The sequence below is a fragment of the Acinonyx jubatus genome, chromosome B3, assembly GCF_027475565.1.
Source record: "Acinonyx jubatus isolate Ajub_Pintada_27869175 chromosome B3, VMU_Ajub_asm_v1.0, whole genome shotgun sequence".
NCBI classification, from domain to species: Eukaryota; Metazoa; Chordata; class Mammalia; order Carnivora; family Felidae; genus Acinonyx; species Acinonyx jubatus.
Genome location: NC_069386.1, coordinates 125,061,865 through 125,079,453, shown reverse-complemented (window position 1 = coordinate 125,079,453; position 17,589 = coordinate 125,061,865).

Below are 17,589 nucleotides of genomic sequence, written 5' to 3'. Positions count from 1 at the left end.
CATGCACAATAAACTCTTCCTAAATACTATTTTATTGATCTGGTAGTTCTAATCTTGCTACTTCTGGATTTTTGACATTTGCAAGTCATGGTTGCAGGAATCAGTGGCTATGACAAATTCGTGACAAATCACAGAATTACATATTGATCTAACATACCCATCATTACCTACTCCCTTCTCTTTCTTTATAATAATCTTAAAAGAAAACAGGACTTAGAACCAATTTTGTTTCAAATAATACTCTCTCAATAAAAGCAATCAAATAATTAATAATTATTAATATGCTAGAAGCCTATTTGAGCACAAAATAATTAAATTAGCCTCATTCTCTGTGCATGGAATAAAGGTTAGGTTGGACCACATAAAAGAGCAACACTTCGTACAAACTAGGAGTAGGAGAGCATAAGAATTCATGGATCACAAAACGCATGAAGTGGCAAAAAGCATCCCCCACAAAGTTCAAACCAGAGAAACAGATCAAGGTCTTTTTGTTATGGAAACATGGGAAATTAACCGTCCACTCCCCACCCCCCCACCCCACAATACAACAAATCAATGGCTTATCAACTTAAAATCCAAATTATAGAAATAAAAACAAATGAACCCTATCTTTCTAGTTTCTGATAAATGGCAGAGTAGCTTGATGGGGCTAATGTTCCATGGATAACAATCTGAAAATGAGGGTATAATAGTTTTTTTTTTAATAAGGTATTTAAAGGTGTTAAAGAATAACCAAAAGGAAAGCATGAAGAAGCTAGAGGAAACTTGACAACTGAAAGATGAGAACTGCCTTGGGGAAATTGAGTCATTTGGAGAGAGCACTCTTAAATCCAACTGGCCTGAGTGGCAGAAAGTTGCAGTTCACTCTATAATGGAGGACAAAAAATGGGACTAAAGAAACTAGAAAATTAAGGAGAGAAACGCAGAAGGAAGGGAGACACAAAAAAGAGGACCCACAAACTATGCATATAAACTCTGCCGAAATCCTCGACTTATTGTTTTGTTTTTTTTAATGTTGATTTTTTTTTGAGAGAGAGAAAGACATACACACAGAGTGTGAGTAGGGAGGGGCAGAGAAAGAGGGAGACACAGAATCCAAAGCAGGCTCCAGGTTCTGAGCTGTCAGCACAGAGCACCATGTGGGGCTCGAACCCATAAACCATGAGATTATGACCTGAGCCAAAGTTGGGCCCTCAACCAACTGAGGCTCCCAGGCATCCCTTGATGTACCGTTAAACTATAAATGCATGGGGATATCCTTATGGTGCATGTCATAGATTATTTGCAAGTATATTTCTTGTAGTAATTTACTAATTATCTCCTATATTATTGATTGCTTTATTAATTGCGCTGTGGTTAAAGAACATACTGTTGACATTGATAATTCATTTCTCAAATTGTAAGAGAGTGTTCTATGGCTTAACATATGGCTAGTTTTTGATTAACATTTTCTAGTTTTTTAAAAATAATGTATATTTTTACAGTTTTTTGGTACATTACTAAGTATGAATTAAGCCACTTTTGCTTATCTTGTTCTTTTAGTCTTCTATATCATTATTAATCATTTTTGTTTGTTTTGTTTACTGAAAGACTGGATATAGCTGTGATAAAAGGTATGAATAGCTCTTTTATTTCTGTCAAATTGTCTTTATATATTTTAAGCTATATTCATAGGTATGTATATTTGAGGTAGTCTTATCTTATTGTTTAATTACATATTTAATCATCTTGAGCTTTCCTTTATTTCTTACCAGAAATTTAATCATTGAGCTTTCTTTTAATTCTTACCGTGTGCATTAAAGATGCATTTTTAATATGAAGGTTGTGATATTTTGACCTTTTTTAAGTTAATGTTTACATGTTACATATTTTTAAATCCTCTCCTTTCAATTTTCCCCTAACTTTCAATTTTAATGTATTTTGGGGTAAGATGGATGCTTTAGTTTATTCCTCAGTTCAACCATATTGTTTTTTAATATTTTTTCAGTCATTGGGTATATGGTTTTCTTTCTTTCCCCCAAGTTTTTATTTACATTTCAGTTAGTTAAACATACACTGCAATATTGGTTTCAGTGTGGAAGGGTCCCCTCCCTAAAGAAAGATTAAAAAAAAAAACAAAAAACCTCAAGGCAATCTTGCTATTCACATACTTGACAATATCCCTCATGAGCTGGTAACATGAGACCACTTAGTCAGACTGCATGTTTGTGTGTGTTACCATATATGGGAGACAAAGAAGTAAAAAAAAAATATACAAAAAAACTACACCACATGGCGTTCATGGTGTTCCAACCTCAGTTGTTGGGGTAGGAACCCAACTGAGCAGTGCCAGCGGGAATAAAGTTGCTTCCGGGAAAGAAAAGTCTCGGTGTCATGACTCTTTGTATGAGAATCCTGCTACATTAGGAATAGAATTTAGTGATTCATCAGGTACATATAACACCCAAGGCTCATCACAAGTGTCCTCCTTAGTACCCATCACCCATCCAGCCCATCTCCCACCTCTCTCCCTCCATTAACCCTCAATTTGTTCTCTATTGTTAAGAGTCTCTTATGGTGTGTTTGCCTCTCTCTTTTCCCCTCTCTCCCGGTGTTCATCTGTTTTGTTTCTTAAATCCCATATATTGTTTCTTAATTTTATTACTTAGCTTTTGATATTAATTAAATTGCTGTTATATAAATATGAATCTTCCTTCTTACTATTTGTTTTCTTTTTTTAAGTTTATTTATTTTGAGAGAGAGAGAGTATGAGCAGGGAAGGGGCAGATAGAGGGAGTGAGAAAGAGAGAGAGAGAGAGGGAGAGAGAGAGAGAGAGAGAGAGAGAGAGAGAGAATCCCAAGCAGACTCCACACTGTTAGCACAGAGCCTGACCTGGGGCCCAGACTCACAAACCTGGAGATCTTGATCTGAGCTAAATTCAAGAGTCTGACACTTAACCCACTGAGCTACCCAGGCGCCCCAACTACAGAACATTCTAAATCCCTTTGTTTCCTCCTGATATCTACTACTGATTTATGGTTATGTATTTGCCACTGGGATTTGCCAAGATGTCCTGTCTAATATGACAAGCGCTGCCTGGACTCCATTTTTTTTTATCATGCCGTCCCACACTAACCTGCACAAACTTTCGAAAGTTCTAATTAATTACTCAGTCTTCCAGTCACATCTCCAAGTATCACTGGGTACCACTAGGAGAAAGCAACACCCAAAATCAGTTCACCTCACAAAGCTTTCTGCTTTCTTAGACATGCCCTGCATTTTTCAAGAATCTACAGTTCTTGTTTCCTTCACATCAGGAGCTCTTCCTGAATGTCCATATACCCACAGAAATTCTATGGATGGGCTCTAGAGATTGGACGACCTGGGTATAAAGGGGTTTAACAATCTTCATATTCAATGCTTAGATTCTTCATGCAAAACTGGCTTTATCAGAAATAGATGAGGAAGCCCACAATTCTGGGTTTCCATTTTATTGCCAAATACATTTTCATGATTTCTGAGTTGCAGGGCTCTTGGCAACAGAGCTGAAGAAGAAACAGCTTCACTCTGTTTGCCATGACACCATACCTTAAAATGCCGGCTTGCTTGTTTTCTCCTTTTTTTTAAAAATAGAAAAGCTATGTTGAGGTAAATTGATCCTCCTCAGGCTTTGCCTTCGCATGGCTAAGGAGTGTTTTTTCTCTTCATTAAAAAAACCCAGCCTGACCCAAGACCATTGCTGGTGCTTGAGTGAGGTGGACAGCATAATAGTCAATTTTAAGTCATTTGTTAGGTGACATTTGCATTTTGATTCCTGTGCACCAGAATATGTCAGGAAAGTGTGTTTATGCATGAATAAGTTACAAAGGGAAGTCCTCATGGAGTAAGAGTCATAGGAAGGATATTTATTTCTCCTTTCTGGCTATGAAAAGCACTGGCAGAAATAAGGTCGGCAAAAGACAATCAGGGAGAATATTCCGTGCTAAGTAATAAGACTTATAAATAGTTGAACCATTGAATATAACAAATTTCAGACAATTGAAAATCATAGGCTCTTTTCATTAAGCAAAAAGACTGACTCTGTTAACATAACGCACGTTGCAGAGAAAGAGATTATCTAGAGCACTCATACACATGTATTGGGGAAAAAAAGGGGGAAGAAGGGAGAAGTCAATTTTCTATGCCAGCCTCTGTTTCTCTAAGCATAACCCACGGGTTTCAGAATTTAAGATTCCACTTGTCAACTTTCTCCCAAAGACAGCAAAGGAAAGGATGATACTATACAGTCAGAATTTTGTCCCTTCTGTGGCATTCTGTCCTCCTGGAATGAAATCTATGTAATAATACACAGGATACATGTCATTCTCTTCTCACCAAAATAAATATTCTGCACCTACTGTTTTGAATATAATATGTACCAGTTTTCTGTCAGGCATTCCAGCTATGCTCCATTCCTGCTGATAGCCTCATAGCCCTCAAAAATTTTTAACACTCTTAAAAAAGCAGTTGCTCCAGGTTGTACTTCTTTTTGTTTGAACAGTGGATTATGAGAGCCTAGATGCTTCTTTTACAGGCGTGGAACTTTACCTGAAATCCCTTCACTTGCTTAGCAAAGTATAATTGTCAGTGACTGCTGAAAGGGAAAATAATTCAGTACCTGGAGACAAAGTCTGAGGTAAGAAAGTCTGAGTCCTAGACTCTTAGTTCAATAGTTTTAGCAACAATAGAAAAAATCTAAATTATATTCTTTATGCTCTATATTCTATTTTTAAAAATTCCAATATACTGGGGTGATGAGCAGAGGATCTGCTAAAGAACAGAAATGTAGGAAGAGAAGGAAGGAGAGGAGGAAGTAAATGAGAAAGAACAGTGACAAGAGACCCATATTTAACGTCTGCTTTTTACAAGGTATGGCACTAAGTTCCATGTGCTAAGTTACGCATGATGACTTTCAAAATTCATAACTTCATTCATATACACTTTGAATTCTAAGGATTATTGTGGATTATTGTGAGGACTAATATTATCACCATTTTCCAGATGAGAAGCCTGTGGTTTAGAAAGGATATATGACTTGTCCAATGTTGTAGTTAGAAGAAGATTCAAAGCCAGATTTGACTGCAGAGTTATGTCTTCCCTCTTCTTTTAGAAATGCTAAGCCAAGAGGTTCATCTAATTTGGGTTCCGGTGAAAATCTACACGTATTTTATAAAATTAATTTTGTAGTAGATATAATAAGAAACTTGATGCTAATCCCTCCAGGTCAGAAATCAGGAGGGACAAATCATAGGGGGAGCCAAAAATAAATTTATTTGGAAAACAGGCTAGTCATTGCCACCATGGAGAAGCCTCTGCAGAGCAAACCAGAGCAAATCAGGAAGCAGATTAACAAAGTACACATTTAAGTTAATCATTTTCTTCCAAATATATTGCAGTCACTTTAACAAGTAAAGCTAAACTGAACACTTCAGTAAAAAGAAGGAATAAAGAGAACTGAATATATATGGCACAATCATCCATTTTAAACAAAAACAAACCTCAAGACCAATGATGTAAACTGCTTCCTTTGTTTGCAAAGAGTCCTACCCAGAGGGTGTAACTAGCATTACTTCCAAAGGCTATTCTGGCCTACAAAACACCATTAGAAAAAAGACATTTTTACTTTTTCTGGCAGGGGGGAAGGGGAGAAACATCTTAAGAGGGTCTTAGAGATGTTATCACATTATGACTTCTCCATTCTTCTGTCATAACATCTGGATTTGGGAATTAGTCAATCCACTAACTTTAGGCAGGGAATGGGAGAACAGAAGACCAACTTTATCCTTAAGAATAAATAAGTCTTGCCTGTCAGATGAAAATAAAGATCCTTCAACCAGCAAAGAGAGAAATAATGCTCCAAACCTCAAAAAAAATTATTTTTCTCTTTCTCCTTAGGAACAATATTCTTTTCACCTACTTCTGCCAGACCTTGCCTTTCCCAAGAGTCTCTTTTGTCTGGATTTTTCTCTCTCAGGACACCCTTTATCAGCTCCAGCTGTCCAAGGTAAGTTTTTTTCTCTCCTTCACAAAGAGTTTTCAGAAGAAAGAAACTTTAATTACAACCCTTTAGAGAGTCAACTGAGTTATTTAGAATTGTTGTCTGGATCTTCTAATTTTATCCAACCTTGCCTTGGGGGCTAGTGAATGGTAGTGGAAAACACAGGTGCTTTTAAACAAATCAATCTTTATAAAAATCTCTACTGTGCCAGTAAAAAGCTGGTGGTCATGGGTGAGTCATATCACCTACTTTCACTTAAAAAAAATTGAGAACATAATTACTGTGATAGAGAGCTCTTAGGAGGGATAGAGACATTACCCAGGATGCATCTAGCATGATCTCGGCAAATTTTTGGAGACACTTATGAAACCTTTGGAAAGAAAGAAACTTTGATACTTAGGGTATTAGGCAGGAGTTTAGACACTGGGCGGGGTGGGGGGAAGAAGTGAGGGGTAAGAAAAATATGTTGGTCTTTACAAGAAGAAAATACAGCAAGCTGTGATGAAAATGAGATCAAATTGAGGGGTCAGAGAATGTGGATGATTGAGGGAAGCTATTTAGGTCCTCTCCCCTTTTACCCAAAAAGCCCCGTTATCAAATTCCTCAAACTACACATCAGCCTTCTCTCCCTCTCTTGTTACTTTAGCCCCTCAGAAAAATCCTGAGGCAGAGGTTAAACACGAAGTCATTAGGGACAGGAAAGGACCTCCACTTTGGCTCCTAAGACTCTGCTTTCCCCCCAACAGCCTTGAGCAAGCCACATCGTATTTTATTTTATGATACCCATGACATAGTATCTACTGAAGGAGGACCTTAGCATTTGTTTCCTGCACTTGGAAAAGAAGGGTGGAGTTAGAAGGATTGGGGTGTCCCAATATCACTCAACCGCCTGTAACATAGATTCTGGCCATTATCAGTGTCAGGTGGGACTCCTCTGACAGGTAGCCTGCATCCTTTGACTAAATACTCTTTGTGATAGGAAGATACATCATTCCATTACGTTTCATTCATATTTTTTGAGGGAAGCATGCATTTAAGACAGATCATCACAAAATGATGATAATAAAAGTGGTACTAGTGATAAAAGTGATAATATTAATAATTTTAATAGTCACAAAACAAATTGTCACTGCTAAGTAACAACTAGGTGACATCTTTGGGATGATGACGTTAAAAGCATTTTTTAATTTAATTTTTATAAAAAAAGTATGCAGGTTTTGTTATTATTTTACTGATGAGATGATGACCAAGGCTTATATTAATTAAGTGTAATGCCCAAACTCACGCAATTACTTAAACTCCTTAGTGGCCTAGCTGAGGCTCCAGAAAAGGGGCAATTTCTCCAGTACAATACCAACAGGCTGGACAGAGACAGGATTTATGGAACTAACACCCTAAACACTGAAACAGTGCCAAGGGGCAGGGGCTATGCTGACCTTGAGAAAAGGCAGGGGCCATGTTCTTAATGGATTCAGGGATTTTGTTTGATGTGTGTGTACTGGTGTGTGCATTTCCTATAATTTGGACACCATGTAGCCACAACAGGCTGGAAATATAGGTATCGTAAGTTCCAAGTTTACTGATGAACTACTTGAAACACGGAGAAATGAAATAATCTCTTCAAGATCATTCCATTATAAGCATAAGAAATGAAATGCAAATTAAGTACAGGTCTCCTGGTGTTTCTCCATATTTCATTCCTTCTATGGTTGATGGTAAGTTTATTTTGTAAAAGATGAATTCATTTCAAAATATTTTAGGGGCGCCTGGGTGGCTCAGTTGGTTGAGCATGGAACCCTTGATTTCAGCTCAGATCACGATCCCAGAGTCCTGGGATTGATCCCCGGCTCCAGGCTCAGTGTGGAGATTCTCATTTGCTCTCCCTCTGTCCCTCTCCCCCACTTGCACACACACACATGCACACACTCTCTCTCTCTCTAAAATCAATAAAAATAAAAATAATAAGATAAAATAAATTCTTAAAGTATTTTAAATTACTTGAGAACATGTATATACGAATCAATCTTCTTGGTATATTTTATTCCATTTAGCTGTTAGTTGGTAATAGCCAACCAAAGTTGTGGATCTGGAAGTACTTGTGTGTTTATTAGATGAACACAGTATTAGATTGACAAAGTTGTCATAGACACTTAGGTGAAAATTTGAGAGGCTTCCGCAGTCACTCTTGGGACTGTGGCAGTGTAGTGGTGTGCTGATGGATGCTCACCCAGTGGATCTCTGGAAGGGTGGAAGCCCTGACTGGTAGTGTATATCAGTTTTCATGGTGCAAATACTCTCACCATGGCCAAGTTCAAGCTATCAACATGTCACTAACAGGAGTCAGGAAGAAATGTATACAATGCACTGACGAGCTATTGCAAGCCAGTCCAGCAAACCACTGAAGGTCATGCCATAAAAGGCATACTTTAAGCTGAACATAACAGAGGTAATGAAGTGAAATGTTACTACCTGGTAGTCCACACCAAGCAAATATGGCTACAAAAGAAAAAAGCCAAAATTTATCCGGTGGGTATCTTGACATTGGACAGTATTGACTTTATGCTAAAATCAATGTAGTTCAGATTTTGAACTTCCAACCTCTGTTTGTTCCTTCCATGGCTACATTTCTAAGATATTTTACAATGTCCTTCTCTATAAAATTCAAGAAATGGTACCAGTGCTAAATTGGACTTCTTCCCGAAAGGTGAGTCACATTCATCAAAAATGACGGGCTATATTGAGCAGGCAAACTTATTCCTTTCTTTCATTGCCCCAATAAATCATGCATTTATGGAAAAGGACTTTAAGGACACCCTAATAATTTCACTTCCACAACTCCACTAATATCAAATCTTCAACATTGAAGGTGTTAAGAGGAAACCCTGTGATAAATAACATCTGCAAAGCAAGGAATGGTTTCTAAACCACCCACAAGAACACTTGATCAAGGCAGGTATTACTGGACTTCAGACAAATTGCTCTGACTCCACTGAGGAGCCTAATAATTTTGGATTGTTGAGCCATCATGGGAGAAAAATGTAATTGGTCTGGAAATTAGTTTCAGCGACATCATTTTGAGATTATCTTCAACATATTTATTAGGCTCAGTCTTATGTAAGGCCTTATAGGTGACATGAGGGAAATAAAAAGAAAATAACATTTATGTTGATTTGACAACACTTTCACACACACAAAAATAACAGAACATACGTATTAGAACATAACCATGAGTTATGCCAGGAAAAATATATCCTAGGAGCTCGAGGAGTACACAGAAACATAGGATTTTAATTACTAATGTAATCTGAAGAAGATTTGTAAAGATGCCAGGATGCAAGTCTGAGTTTGAAGTTGTATCAAACACAGAGATGAGAAATCATCCCCAGGAAATTTGGGAAGGAGAAAGAGGTTTGAAGATCGCATCAGGAACACACATCAAGTGGATTGGTTAAATTCATTCACATGTTATAAATTTACCATAGATCATTCCAGTTATGGTTTGGAGTGTACATAGTATGAAGACTTCATAGGAGGTGATAGGCAAGAAAAGCTATCTACTCAGATTACTAAACTATGCCAAACAAAAGGCTCCACATCCTCACCAACAAAGAGTATTTCCACTCTATTTATAGCCTCGCTCATCCTATGTAATAGTAGCTTTATTTTGAAATTCCTAGATGACTAACATGATTGAATATATTTTCAAATATTTATTTCCATGTGAATATCCTCTTTTGTGAAGTTCCTATTCAATTCCTTTAGTTATCTTTTTTCTAATCAAGTTTCCTTTTCTTTACTAATTATAGGAACTTTTTTTTAAATATATACTATGGAGATCAATCTTTTGTCAGTCATGGACACTGCAAATGTCCCACTCTATGGCTAGCCATTTCACTTCTCTGGAAGGTATATTGTATATTGACAAACACAACCTCTTAATTTCCACAGAATGTTGGTCAATTTTTTTTTTTTACAATTAGAGTTTTTTTTGTGTAATCTTTCTCATCTTTGTATTCTTTGGATACCCCACTGTAATGAAGATATTCTTTATCATCTGAAAGATTTTTTACATTAAAATCTAAAATCCCCCTGAGATTGGTTACCATTAAAGTGGGAGTGGATTAAAGTCTTTTTTTTTTTGATATCCAATTGACAAAGTGCAATATGTTGAAAGTACTGCCCTTTTTTTTTTTCATCCTTCCGTTGTGCCACTTTCACTGTAAATCAAGTATCTATACTGAGTTTGTCTCTTTCTTCTTTTAAGTTTATTTATTTGAGACAGAGAGAGTGAGAGGGAATCCCAAGCAGGCTCCATGCTATCAGCACAAAGCCCGATGCAGGGCTCAAACTCACGCACCACTAGATCATTACCAGGGTGGAAAACAAGAGTCAGACGCTTAACTGACTGAGCCACCCAGGCACCCCTATCTGAATCTGTTTCTAAAGCCTATGTTGTTCTCTAGGCTGATTTGACTAACCTTGCACCAACAACACTCTTATTTTAATTACAGTAGCTTTGAAATAAGTCTTGATAACTGGGACTTGTGGTCTTATTTCAGCCATTTTCTTCAAGATTGCATTGGCTATTCTTGGCCCTTACAAGGTTTATATTATATTTTACAATCAGCTTTTAAGTGTCAACAAAAGAATTCCACAAAAATTGGGATTTTTCTTCCTTGGGATTTCAGTAAATCTATAGATAAATTTGGGGATAATTGGTTATTTATATCCTAAGTCTTCTATTCTATGAATATTTCTTCATTTTTTAAAGATTATATCAACTCTCCCTCAATAATATCATGTGATTCATTTGGTATAGCTTTATCTCTTCTTTGTTACATTTTTTCTAGGTATTTGAATGATTTTATCCATTCCAATATATTGGGGATTTAAATACTAAAGGCATTTAAAATCCTTGAAGGAAGTGTAGGGCGATATCTTTATAACTATGGTCTAGAATGATTTCTTGTATGTGACAAAAATCACAAAATAAAAATTAAACATGGAAAACATTACAATATTAAAAGAAATACTATTTATAAAAATGCCAAAAATGGAGAAAAACATATTGAAATTCAAATAGTCAGAAGATATTGACAGTATGCATAACCAAAAATGGAAAAAAAATTTGTATGTCTAATTAAGAAAGAACGAATATCTAATGTTTAAATGGCCTAAATTCATGGAACAAGCACTTAGCAAAAGAAAAACTACAAATGACCTACACACATATGACAAGCTTAGTAATGATTAGTAATTATTACTTCTCACTAATAATCATTCAAAAGCAAATTACAGCCAAATTAGCTAAAATCTAATCACTTGTTTATCGAAATATAAAATGTCTGACAAAGCTGAGTAGTGGTGAAGAGATATAGCAGGGCAACATTCACACCCTAAAGAAGAGGGTAGTAAATAATTGATAGATTAGTTTGTAAAACAATTCACATTGTGTTTTAAAGCTAAATAAAACCCAGCAATTATACTGTCAGGCATATGAATTAGCATATTGATTTTTGTTTATTTTTAAAATTGAGGGTTGTGACATATTAGGTTGTGCAATTATTTTGGTGGGTCATATACAGAAGCTCTGAAAATGAAATAGAATAGAGGAGAAAAGATCAATATTCACCTAAGGATAAGGGCTTCAGTCATACACATATTTGCTGCAAGAGGCAATCCACCATGGGTCTTGGTGGCCCTGCACATTCCTACTTGGTATGTCAAGAATTCAGAGCTCTGCCCACTCTTTGTCCAGGCCACGACTCAGGGTGGTATTTGCAGTGAACAGCCTTGGGGGATGAGGTAATGTCTCCCCCCCCCAGACAACGTGCAGGCTTACTACATAAGCGGAAGATCACCCAAGCTCAGTGTTTCTCTCTCGTAACACAGCCCACTGCATGTTCAGGCATCCATCACGGACCCTTTGTGTCACACCTGTGGGACTTTGAGGTATGGGGAATTGATGCCAGAAAACGTGAAGCTCTGGCTACTGCTCTTGCCATGAGTAATGAGGTCCTTTGTCTCTGACCTGAGAGTTTTGTGTCTCCTGCCAGTATCCATGAAATAATAGCAGGCCAGTTTGTTAGCTTGCAAGTAAGATGATATTCCACACTCTGCACGGTTCTCCCTAATGTTTTCCTGGCCACAATGTGAAACTTTTCTAGCTGCGCATCACTGTCAGAAGAGTTTGAAAGCCATTTCACCAACCAAGAAACATGTAGAAAACATTTATAGTAGCTGTATTTGGAATAGCCAAAATAAAACAAAACAGAAGCTGAAAACAACACAAAAGTTAATCATCAGGATGGTGGATAAATCGATACTGGATAGCCATTTAAAGAAATATACAGAGAGCAGTGAAAATAAACAATCCTCAGCAACATGCAAATGGGTCACAGAAACAATGTGGGTCAAATAGGGTCAATTACAGATGACTACCAGCAATATGACAACATTTTGATGATTTTTTAAAATAAAGATAATTAAGCAGTATATTAAGACTACATACACGTGTGGTAAAAATCATTATTTTATTTCTTTCAATTAGAAAGAAAAAATTATAAACATAACATTCAGGACAGTGGTTTTAGTCCTGGAAAAACAGTCTGGCTCATGTGATTAGCATAAGCACATGAGTAGCTTCAATGAAGAATGTATGCACAGGAGTTCATTAATAGCTCATAATGTAAAAATATAAAACATATATTAATTTCATGTGCAAAATATTAGTTGGTAATTTTTTTTAAATCACCTAAATTCCAAAATAATGTAATGCAGAGGTGGAAGAGGAGAATGGGCAAACTATGCAGACTGACAATACCAAAAACTATTTGTTTCAATCTTTAATATAATTGCCACCAATGGAGAGTAAAATAATTTAATTTCAAACTGCATTAGTTTTTACTGCTTGGAGCACAGACTAAAGATGTTCCTTAAGTAACCAGTTTTATATTAAGTTCCATTTTATTTTATATAAATGGAAAATTGAAAATACCAGTAAATTCAGATTTAGGGCTGAATATTTTATTTGTAATTTGGGTGGAACAGCCCACCCATACCACTTTTCTGTGTTAAAAAGAAGCTCAAGGAGTATTATACCCATAGCTTAAGAAATCCAAACATGAGAATATAGAGAAAATGTTTGAGAAGCTTGAAGTTAAGTGGATCCCTCTCTATATGCACCATGCTGAGCGAAACATAAAATTAAATTAAATTCACAAACAGAAAAACATTCCAGGTTTCAAATGTTGCTAGTTCCCTCAGCTCCAACTCTACAAATAGAAATTTAAAAAATTACATTGAGCTATGAAGGCATGAGTCCTCCTGATGATAAAGCAAAATTTTCAAAAATAGAATCATATGACCAGTGAAGTATTTAAAGGGGGATGGGGAAAGGGAAAAAATCGTAAAAATCATTTCTAAAGCATGAACATGCATTTGTTTATAGAGTACCAATTATTCTTCCTTTCGTAAAAAATGAACAAATAAATAAAAGCAATATAAGGTAAATGATTTTGTGCTGGTTTGACCATGCCAACATATAAGATTTATTTCTAATTCTGTTTGTATATACGGTACAAATGGAGTCTTATTAAATCTGTGGCTTCTAGTCTCATGATTACTTCTTCACAATTTATTCCATATGCCCTACGGCATTTGTAACCCTTACTCCATTAAAAACCCTTTATTTTTCTGGCTTCTCAATGATCCCACTACTTTCAGGGGAACCCGAGCCCATTTGGTTTGCAGGAATGTCACCTCAGCAAAATGTCTCTCAACAGAGATGTCTGCCTGGTCCAGAAAGCTGTAGGGCCGTGGGCTGGGTTCCTAAATCTTTGGGGTCAGCAGTAGCCTGCCTTCTCAATGCTCAAGTCCTTCCCTGAGCCTCCATTTTCTACATTTGGCCATTCTCTCTTGCTGTGGAGGGAGAAGCAAACCATAGTTACTTTAGAGCCAGCAGTTAGACTCAGGGTTTCAGGAGTTTACTTCCCCCTTAAAAAATAAAAGCAACGTACCCCCAGAAATGTATAAAAACTCTGTTTCAGAGGAAATAATAGGGAGTCAGTGTGAATGAGCTACAGTCCTAAATTGATGCTGGGTTTGGCTCCAATCTGCTGAGGAAATTTAAGGCTTCACAAGGCCTGGACACGGTGTAGCAGAAATAGAACAAAAGCCAGAAGAGCGGGATTCCAGATGGTAATGTTGAAATAGCTCTGAAGAGAAAAGTCCATCATCTCTGAACTTGCTTGACTCCTCTGACTAATACGAGCATCACTCAAATGCTTAAGCATGTGATTTCTACAGAAGGAAGTAGTGTATGACAGTAAGTAGTGCCACAGCAGACAGAAACACTTCCTACCTCTCATGTGTTAATAACGTTTATGACACAAAATGCTTCCAGTTCACGTACAGGGTTTGGTGATGAGACGGTAGGTCCGGGGCAGCCTGTGTTCCTCGAATTCTGCCCAACACTCCTGCCTATGAACAGTATCGCCTGGATTTCTCTACTTAAATTTCTTTTAATTTTAATTCCTTCCAGAAGGTAGTAACCAAAGTAGGTCATACTAAACACTGTCTTATATCCCTGTGATCTTCTGTGTGGTCTCACCTTTCTACCATCTGAGCGTGTCTCTGCAGGATGGCCGAATATGCCACCCCAAAGTATGCCGCTTTGGCACATTATTTTGAGACGGTGGCACTTGAAAAACAGCCAAACTAAGGAGAGGCCTTCTCTGAATTACCCTTCTCTACCTAAACACAGACCCTGCAAGAGGAACTCAATTGTCTAAATCTGCCCCAGGAGCTTCATCTTCTGAGGAAGATTGACTCGACAGAAGGAAAGATACCACACAGAACACGCTGTCACAAACTGTCATACCTCCCAATCTGTTTTTCCAAGGGCATCAAAAACTACCTGCTCTTCATCTTTCCCCCAAGTCACTTCCTCTCTTTTAGAAAGTCTACCCCCCTCCTTCGCTTTCCCTATCAATATAGTGTTTAATCCTGAATTCTATACCAACTCCAGGAGTTACTCATTTTCCCTGAGTTTCTTCCATGTATATAGGAGATATTTATATTAGTAAATTCTATTTGCTTTTCTCTTGTTAATCTGTTTTTTATTATAGGAATCTCACCTAAGAACTCAGAATAAGAGAAAATTACCTTTCCTCTCCTTCATCACCATCACCCCCACTTTCCCAAACACTTGCCACTCTCTGTGACATCATCCTGTGTCGCCTCATCACTGCCCCTCAATGTTAACGTGCCCCTCCGTCCTCCTCATTGAAAGAGCAGATGTTAAGAGAGTTTTGGACTGAACGAGGCTGAAGCTCCAATACAACCATTTATCGGCTACAGTATAACCCAGGGTCAGATAGTGAATGTCTCTGAGACTTAATCTCCTCCTCAGTAAAATACTTGCCTCAGTCTCTGGTTGTAAAGCCTGGCTGAGCTGATACCAGGAACAGCATCAGCTAGTGACCGGCACAGAGTACGAACTTAATTCTCGGCACTGATGAAGGTGAAAATGAAAAGGAGGTAAAGGATGGTAAGATCGATAATTAGAATAAGCATTATTGTATAATTCAATGAATTTAATGGTCTCTCAATATCATACTGCTTTATATCAGGCATAAGAACATCCAGAATATGATCTAGGAAAATGAAAAGATATACAAGCACAAGACTTGAAGATAAGAGCTGACAATCAGGAAAGAACTTTCAAGGACTTTTTCTAACCATAATGGTTCTTCTAAAGAAAAAATCATCTCAAGAGATGAAACTACACATGTACTAACATGAAGCTGTAGAAACACTGCCTTTATGATTTGTATTAGAAACATTTTAATTACTATCACACATGCTTTTGATAAAACGTGCCAGTAAAGTTGAGAGAATTAAGTCATTCATTTTTTAATACTGCCTGTATTTTAATAGAAGTCAAAGTACGCTCATAATTTTACTTTATCACCTCTCGGGATTGCAAAATATTTTCTCTTTTAGATTTTGAAGAATCAGTATTCAAAGCTTCTCATCTTTACATAGAACATTTAAGGAATGTAAGTGTTTGTTTTATCCCTTTTCGGGCAGAAATGTGTGTTTGGGGAACTTAGAGGATACAGAATGTACCTTTTCTTTTAGTTTTAAATTGTCCTAAAAAAATCAGGGAGGCCATGAAAAATAAGTAAAAATTGAAAAGCGTGGAAGTCAGTAGGGGAGCATTTTACAGAAGAAATCGGTCAAGCAAACGTACATAGACCAAAAGCTTGGAGTATTGCCTTAGAAAAGGAACATTTGATTGAGTGCAGCAGAAGTCAACTAAGTGGCTTGTCTGAAAAGGGAAAACTTAGTGGAAGAGTATCTGGACACCACATCAAAGCCATTGCCAGCAGTGTACCTGGATTTCACCAGAACCTGGAACAAGAACAAAAACATCAATGAGAAGACAAGCACTTACTCTTTCCTCTGCTTCTGTTTAAGGGAAAATGAGTGCTCGTCTCTGACTCTCCCTGTGTTGTCTTTTAATTTTCTCCCTTTGCATACACACATTAGTTTTCTCTGCTCTTCTACTTATTCCATTATGACCATCTCAAAATGGCACCTCCAATCATCTTTTACCTTGAGTTCCTGTCACTATCCAACAAGACTGCCCCAGTTTAGGAGAAATACTAGAATTGACTGTTTCAACCATAATTTATTCAATCACCTCTGACTTCAGGGAAGGATAATGAGGTGGATAGGTCTACAAGGCCCCACTGCTGTGAGATGTGCAATGTACAATACAGGGTATTGTATTTTTTACAAAGGTAAAGATACACACGTGTAAATTCAATTTGTCTAAAGGGAAATATTTCTAAAGGAGAATATTGATATTAATCAGGTTACATTCATTAAACAATATCGGATGATATAACCAGGAAACCTTAATATCTCAGTCACACACCCAAATAGAAATATGCTTCTGATTCATGTAAATTCTATCATTTAATGGATAGATGTGCCAGAGTTGTAGAGAGTTTATCTGCTTCACACATTTAACCAGACTGTCTGATAGAGGTTCTGCCATCTTTAATACAAGGCTTCCAAGAGTGTCCTGGGTTGACATCCAGCCAACAGAGAGGAGAAGATCATGGAAAATCATGTGTTGGAGATTGTCATGGACTAGTCCTGAGTGGGAGGCACATTACTATGGTTAAATTTCCATTTATTAGTATTCAGTTATATGTATACATCTTACTTTAAAGATGTCTGGAAAATACAGCATAGAGTCCAGGAAAAAAAATATTTGGGGCTTTGATTACCAGTATAAAGGGGTTGGATATCATTCTTTTGTCAATGTGGAGTTATTGAATATTTGTGAGTTAATAAGGTAAATTTGAACAGTAGTTAAAGTGATGTAATTTGACTTCTATGTATCAAATATATTAGAAGTGGAGGACTAGTGATTTAATTTCTAAAAATCAGGGAAACATGTTGAAATGCAGGGTTTTTAAGAAAGTAACTTCAACAAATCATGGAACATAATAAGACAAAGACCAATGTCTTCCTTTTCTTCCTTTCAAAAACTATT